Genomic DNA, 7,759 nt, shown 5'->3' with positions numbered 1-7,759 from the left:
GGTTAATGCAGCGTTTTCCTTTTGCATGTGTTTTTTGGTTTATGCAGCGTTTTCCTTTTGCATGTGTTTTTTGGTTAATGCAGCGTTTTCCTTTTGCATGTGTTTTTTGGTTAATGCAGCGTTTTCCTTTTGCATGTGTTTTCCGGTTAATGCAGCGTTTTCCTTTTGCATGTGTTTTCCGGTTAATGCAGCGTTTTCCTTTTGCATGTGTTTTCAGTTAATGCAGCGTTTTTCCTTTTGCATGTGTTTTTTGGTTTATGCAGCGTTTTCCTTTTGCATGTGTTTTGTTTAATGCCGCGTTTCTGTCTTGCATGTGTTTTTTTGGTTAATGCAGCGTTTTCCGTTTGCATGTGTTTTGTTCAATACCGCGTTTGTGTCTTGCATGTGTTGTGTCTTTTGCATGTGTTGTGACCGTGTCGGCCACCGTAGGACTATGTCACAACCAAGTTAAACTCAACAAAACTATTTATTCAAATCAGACAATTTTAACAGCTGTTTGTGATTTCATTCCATCATGAACTTTTTGTGTCATATAAGATCAAATTTGAAAACAAGGAAACAAGTGGTTTCTTTTCAGAACCATTTCATCCGCCTCCATCTTCTGTTAATTAGTACGTACAAACTTGCTTTGTCGTTCCACTTCTGCTCTCTCTGTGCTCTTTACCTCTTCACTTCAGAACACGTCTCATCTCTGTACATCACGCACACTTGCCCAGGACAGTGGGTGAACAAGACAAATGTAGGTGAGTTGAGAAGAAGAGAAACAAAACACCAAAGGTCTCATGCCGACAGCATAAAGGTGACAATTTGTACTCGTTGATTGCGATATAGTCTTGGGATATTCTCTATCCCAAAAAGAAAGATCCACAATACATTGAGTATATTTGAGGTATTGCCCACTCCTTCTAGGTAGCTATTATTGTCAATATGTTATTTGAGACTTGATTTGAGCGATAGTCTAAGCCTAGTTTGTAGGGTAATATTAAACTGCTAGCACGTTAAAATGAGGCATGTTTAACACTCCGGTCAAAATTTTGAAAAAGAAATGTTTGATTAAGGTGCAGCTGTTAAGGAGAAGAAGATGTATTTACTGTAGCCATTAAATATTCACTGGCCCAGATTGAGCCTTTTTTGTGATAAACTCTGAGGTAAATGCTTAAAAGTACACAGTAATATTGGCAATACAGGCTAATAAAGCCTATCAGCTGATGTACCACAGAATACTGAACCATTCTAAAATACAATCTTATCTGTCTAAACAACGGCATGTTTAATGAGATTCTAATGTAACAAACCCTAAAAACAATCCAGTACTGCAACCAAAAGCAAAATGCCTTCATCTAGTTCTTACCTTTTGACTTTGTGTGGTAGTTAGTGAGGTGACCACCTCACCACAAGACAAATGACTCTATAGTCAAATCTTATCTGAATTCTTCACCTGTGAAACAGGAAGAGAAAAGCTACATTTACAAAGCTTAAAGTAAAGAAACATACACTGCTGATTCACAACTGAAACATATGGGTCATCATGAGTCTCCCACAGCACTGCAGAAATAATACAGTAGCTCTGAACTCACGCACGCTTGCACACATGCCTTGGAAGTTCATTCACAACCTGAGCCCCTGGCCATCAACTTCCAGGTTATAAGAAGCATTTATCGAATGACAGATAGTCATTTCACACAGCCAGCAAAGGAGGAGCTCTCTATCATCAACTAAAAGTCCAAACCAGTGCCTGCTAGACTGAAGAGGCAGTGTTTGAAAGAGCAAAAAAGTTTAAAAAGGGGCACACATTTTCTCAGCACTTAAGTTAAATCATCAAAGTGCTCCTTTTAGCCAAACAACAATCCACAACCCCAAATTTAGAATTTGTAATGATGTAAAACTGAGAAAACAAATACGTAAAGGGCTTAATTTTCAGCTCAAAAGACTAATCAAATAATCAATTAATGTCAGCACTAAATCAATGTGTATTCCTGGACAGACCTGGCAGTGTCAATGTAAACACTTAGCACAAGAGAGTGCAGAAGACAAGTAAGTCCCTTACAGAAGGCTGTCTACCAACATCAATCAACATTTATAACTTCCAAAACAGTCAATTTCATTTGCTAATGACTAATTTAAGTGGTAAGGAGCTGTAGACAATGATACTGATGCCACACATAAGAGTGATGTACCTTTACCCTGAACAATGTTTAGGAAAAACCCAATAGACTTAACCCATTTCAGACAGCATCATTCTAAGACAGTTTTCAACTCCCCCTGATCTCCATTTAGGTCAACTTTTTCGTTTTTAATAAGGAACAACTGCTCTCTGACAAATAATGAGGAAATATTACATTGATTGGGCTCATCTACATCAAAATGTGACAATAACCTGTGTTTTATACCTTACTAACTGCCCACCACAAAAATGACCAAATAAAAGAGAGATAGTTACCTCTGTGTTATGCACAGACATCTACACAAAGGTTGCTGTATCTAGTTTTGAATCATAAACTAATATTCATAAAGATAAAGAAAGGCTCTGCATTGTCACTACGCAGTAGGGCTGGACCCAAATAGTCGACTATTTTGATGTCCATCCATTGGGTAAGTAACTGGTTTTCAATTTTAGTATTCAAATATTCAAGATAACAAAAAATTTCAACACAGTTGCTGTCTGCCACCTAGAAACGGTTATAAGAAACATTTTTCAAATTTAAGTAGTAATTTCAAACAGGGCCTTCCATGAAGGACCTCTCATCTACTAAAAGTCCAAAACGGTGGCTGCCAGACTGAAGAGGGCAGCTTCCTTTGCACAGAATGGCACAAAAAAAGAGCAGAAACCAGGGTCAACATCAGTTTGGTTTTTTGAGATGAGAGCGCTAAAAGCTACCAAAAGACTCAAATGTGCTTCAGATGTGGTGTTCTTCCTTCTGGATGTGTTAACAACTAAAACTTATGTGTTTGTTTTGGTAACATTAGAGACCTAGCATGGTCATACCTTTGTACTGAATTAATATTATTTCAGGGTTTTCCCTACCATAGAAAGGCTTAGGTGCAGCAGCTAAGTGTTTTTGCAGAACACCTAAGTAGAATGAACATAAAAAGGCAGCATATCGGAATGAATGCATAAACAAAGATGAGTTAAAAAAGGAAAGGTGACTTGATCTAAAATTGAAATGTAAGCTGGCAAAAGGAATGGCCTGTCAATCAACACATGTGGTGTCTTCAATCTGCAGACAATAATATCAAGAAGAAGAAAAACTTGAATGTAGCTGATCCAGTAAAAACAAGACAATGTCAAATACTGAAATGTATGGCCTATGAATTAAAATGACTCTATTAAACCTACCTTGTAAGTGACAAGTAACTGATTCAACTACAAGAGACTTCATTTGACATGAGACTGAGTTAAGTCTTTAACCTTGTGACAGCAGACTGTAGCAAACACATGGTCAGCCTTGACTAATAAAATCAGCTGTATATACACTGTATGTTAGAAAACACAATTTCAAGCTGCCTGCGTTAGTCTAATTCCAAAGAACATCACATCTCAATCATCACATCCTCTTCCTGTTTAAAAAAAACAAAAACAAAACTGCTAGCCCTCCACTTTCAACTACATATGTATACACTGTAAATGTATAAACAGCTTGAAAACTTAGTAAAACTAGACAAACTTGATGTACGTGTTGCAATGTGTAAAAGATGCCAAGCAACAGTGAACCATACAGGTACAAGAGACATTATACACTCACAACAAGAGAAAGAGTGAGTATCCAAGTCTCCAATCACCACTCTCATCATGATATGATCCTATATCAATTGTCTTTGCTTGTGATCTGATGTATATGTCACGATGTGATTCAGGGGCCTGTGATCAATATCAAGTGATATTATCCACCTATTTCACACAATTATATTTTTATTAATTAAAATGTAACAGAAGCATAATTTAAAAAATTTACTGAGCTCCTCTGTTCACTTTGAAATATTATTTAAATACAAATAAGGACCTGTGATAAGCTTTCAATTCAACATTGTTTTTAGACATGAAGCATTTACATTGGCACACAGAAAAAACTGAAAAAAAAACAAACATATTTCCTACATTGCAGTAGGAGTTTTGCTTAAAATATAGCATTTACACTTACACTTGTGTGTGTCCTTTTTAATCCAGGATACTTCCATAATCGCAACTTGTTTCTGATGGGAAAGTTTATCTGTGTATTTTTCTTGGCTAATACAGGTCAAGGCCAATTCTCATAGAAGGCATTCTATCACTTGCTCTTCTCACGCAACAGATAAAACTCTAATCTGTCAAATGTGTCAGTGCATGCTGACTCAGAGACATGTGTGTGAGACACGTGTCAGCCCTGGAACCCTGTTTTCTACTCTTCAGGTTTCTTCTCTGTGGTGCCTTTAACAAAGCGTAAATCCCCACAGACCATTCATCCGGTTGCTATCCTATTGACAGACAGACAGCTGTTCTGACAACAGCAACCACTGCACGGAGGTCGAAGTCGGTGTGGACTGAAGGGATCAAATGCTTCAGTAGCTTATGCGCTGCTCACATCTGACTTTTAGTGTGAATTTCCAGCATAGATATGATTCCCAGTCTCAGAATGCTAGCTGCACCGCCTGGCGTTTGTTGTCCAGTTTGAAAAGAACAGCACTTCACCAGAAATAAATAGAAATAGATCGTTACACCCCTAGTTTCCTCTCCTTATCTAAAGCCAGTCATGGCACCAGCAACACAAGAGTGTCAGAGTATTTTTCTATGCTTCATTAACAATTCCAACAACTCTGTATGGTCAAATCAATTAAAATCTCCATTCTGTATAAACACAACTGCAAGGTATCACTTAGCTATTTAACAATGTTGTTTTTTTGTGTTTACAATCGCACAGCCCAAGGCACTACCCAAAAATTATGCTAAAATACTGTCAATTTCTTATAAACAGGTTTAGACTAGAAAAATCTCATTGAGTTAGCTTATTGCTTTTATCACATTGCATCATGAGAATTAGTTTTCAAATTACATTCTATTTAATCCTTTTTTATGCATGTGAAACTGTTGTCATAAGTGAACTTTGAACAAATTATTGCATTAAGTGCCATACCAAATCACATCACATCACATTCTACAACATTAAATCTGACTCAAATCATAAGAAGTCTGAGGCTCTGATTGCATCTTATTACTAGGGTGCAAAGAAGTGTGCATCAAACTGTCAGAAGGATACTCTTCCCTGGGACTTCTTTTAATTTGCTCATAGAAAACATGCATGAAGTCCACAAAACAAAATCCGACTTGTCAACCAAGCTTTGGAACAACGTGAACCTGATTCTGCGATTATTTTTTTTCCTCAGCAAATTACTGCAACATTCAGTACAGTACATATGTGTACATATACACGCACTGAGTCAAGGCCTTTGTTGAAGCAAACATAAAACGAGTCCTTGAAGTGAATAATGTGCTGTATGTGGAGCAGCAGCATACACACATGCGAAGACGCAGCTGTCTCATATCCATTAATTAACACTGCAATTAAAACAGACATGTCCGGAAACGCAGGCAGCAGATGTGGAAATGACTGTGCCGGTAAGATGTGTGCGGTTGTATGTAGTTGAAGTCACTAAAACTGAAGTTCGCTTTGAAGTGACAAACACAAGTACAGCAAATCGATCTACCTAACCTGTCACCAGTGATGCCGGCCGGCAGCCGGGCAGTGATTTCTAGAAGGCTAACGCCACCTAGCTTGTTGGCTAACGTCAATTACAGCAACAAAACAACAACGTTAATAATTTGTTACACTTACTGCGACATATGCCACACAGTGGCAAGGCACCTTTACTCGTCAGAAATTACACACTTGTCATTTTCCCGCTGGCTAGCGACTTTTTAATGTAGCGAGTATTTAAGTCGTGTGCAACAATGAACTATATATGTATGTCAACCCACTTTCAGCTGGAGCTAGCTAGCTAACATACAGCATTAGATAAGAATGTGGGTCACTGGGCCTGTGGCCAATCACTAAACAAACAAAAGCAAAACTGTTCCGTTTGCAAAATTACGCTTGTCAATAGTACACAGACAAGCTACACATACCCGCGATACAATTACGAAGCAAAGTTCACCGGTAGCGATGTCACACTTACCCCGAACAGTCTCCGTTCATCGGGACATCCCTGCACCCAGTGGCGGTGCTGACGGTTGCCTGCGCAGGGCTGAAGCAGGCTCAGTAGAGTTGGAACTGGAGCCAAAGGGCTTACCTACCTACCGCTGTACACCAGTTAACACATGCTTGTCGCAGGAAGGACATCCACATTTAGGTTGATTATCTGGACTGAACTGTCACTGTCAGGTACCTAAATGATTGGGCTACTGTTAGAGTAGGTTCAGTTTTACCAGTATGGAATATGTTAAGTTAGAATGAACTACTGTGGAAAGGCATCATTTAAAAGTAGCCCATTTGAGCTTTGTCTTCTTTGTTCAGATATAATATATAAAAATGCATATTATTAACTACACTGTTTTATCATGCTTTTTATGTCTGTGCCAGACAGACAAGTTTTGCTGACAAGATTTTGCAGAAACTTTTGTATTTATTTATTTACTTGGTAGGAACACTGATTGATGCTGAATAGCCCAAAACATCGTAGTTGTGCAGTATCTTGGGTTAATTGGTCATCATCACAGTGTTTTACTGTTTCCCCATCTCCGATTTGGTACTCGTCACCATAGCAACAGCCGAAGTAGCAACTGCTGCAATACCACCTTTAGATCACACTGATCGAGTCAAGGGGCGAATGGCGCTGTTTCGCGCGGGAGACACTGCAATCAGGAACCTTTATTGTAGCCTATGAGAAAGATGTCATTATGCCATGCACATTTATTTGCTTTATTATTTGTTATGTGGCACATCATTATTAATTAGCCCACATTTTTAATATTCTAAAGAGCAGGGACAGCGGATAGTGTTCTGGCACATTATAGTATCTAAACATTCTGCATACCACCCCTGAATTCACTGATTATGTTTGAGAACCACTTATTTATCTTGTGTAAATGGACCTAAAATATCAGGCATGCTTATAAATATAATTATATACTTGCATCTTCTCATCTGTGTGAGGCTTCTGACACAATATTTTTCAGTCAAAGTGTAACTAGTCTTATTCTAGTCTTTAAGTAATATTAAACATCAGAATCAGCTTTAGTGGCCAGGTGTGTTGGACATACCAGGAATTTAACTCTGGTCCAGCAGCTCTCAATGCATATGTACATGGCCCTATGTAAGGCAGCAGTGGGCAAGTAAACCAAATTGCCATGCAATTCCAATTGGAGCCCAGCATGAAGTAGTGTTTTATTGATTTGATCAGAAATCCTGTGATATTTTACACTGTTGCTCATTCTTTTTTATAGTTTAGAGGTTCTAAAGCCAATTAAAACCTTTCGGTTTTCTTTCTGCCAGAACATTCTGGATCATGTTTACAGTAACATATGTGGTGCATACAGGGCCGCACCCCGCCCCCACCATGGACACTCAGACCACATTTCTTTGTTCCTGTATCCAGCTTACAGACAAAGACTGAAACAAACAAACCCTGTCATCAAACAAATTAAACTCTGGACCCCAGAGACTGAAGGCACCCTGCAGGACTGTTTTGCCCAGACAGACTGGGATGTGTTTAAAGCTGCAGCCACCTCAGAGGACTTTTCTGTCAGCGTACAGGATTATGCTGAGTATGTGACCGGATACATTAGCAC

The 7,759-nt window shown here is 38.6% G+C and overlaps 1 protein-coding gene across 1 annotated transcript in view; it reads right to left on the bottom strand.

The window, feature by feature from the left end:
• LOC109962021 (circadian locomoter output cycles protein kaput-like) overlaps positions 1 to 6,404 on the bottom strand; it is a 19,636-nt gene extending 13,232 nt beyond the window's left edge. Inside the window, exons 1-2 of the mRNA XM_020603352.1 lie at positions 6,148 to 6,404; positions 1,352 to 1,438 (exon numbers count right to left, since the gene is read on the bottom strand). The gene's annotated coding sequence lies outside the window, so the exon portion shown is untranslated. The remainder of the gene's footprint in view (positions 1 to 1,351; positions 1,439 to 6,147) is intronic.
• Positions 6,405 to 7,759: the final 1,355 nt, after the last annotated feature.

This window comes from Monopterus albus, unplaced genomic scaffold, assembly GCF_001952655.1.
Source record: "Monopterus albus unplaced genomic scaffold, M_albus_1.0 scaffold61.1, whole genome shotgun sequence".
NCBI lineage: Eukaryota > Metazoa > Chordata > Actinopteri > Synbranchiformes > Synbranchidae > Monopterus > Monopterus albus.
Note: the sequence above shows the minus strand (reverse complement) of the source record. Positions and strands in the feature narration are given on the sequence as shown.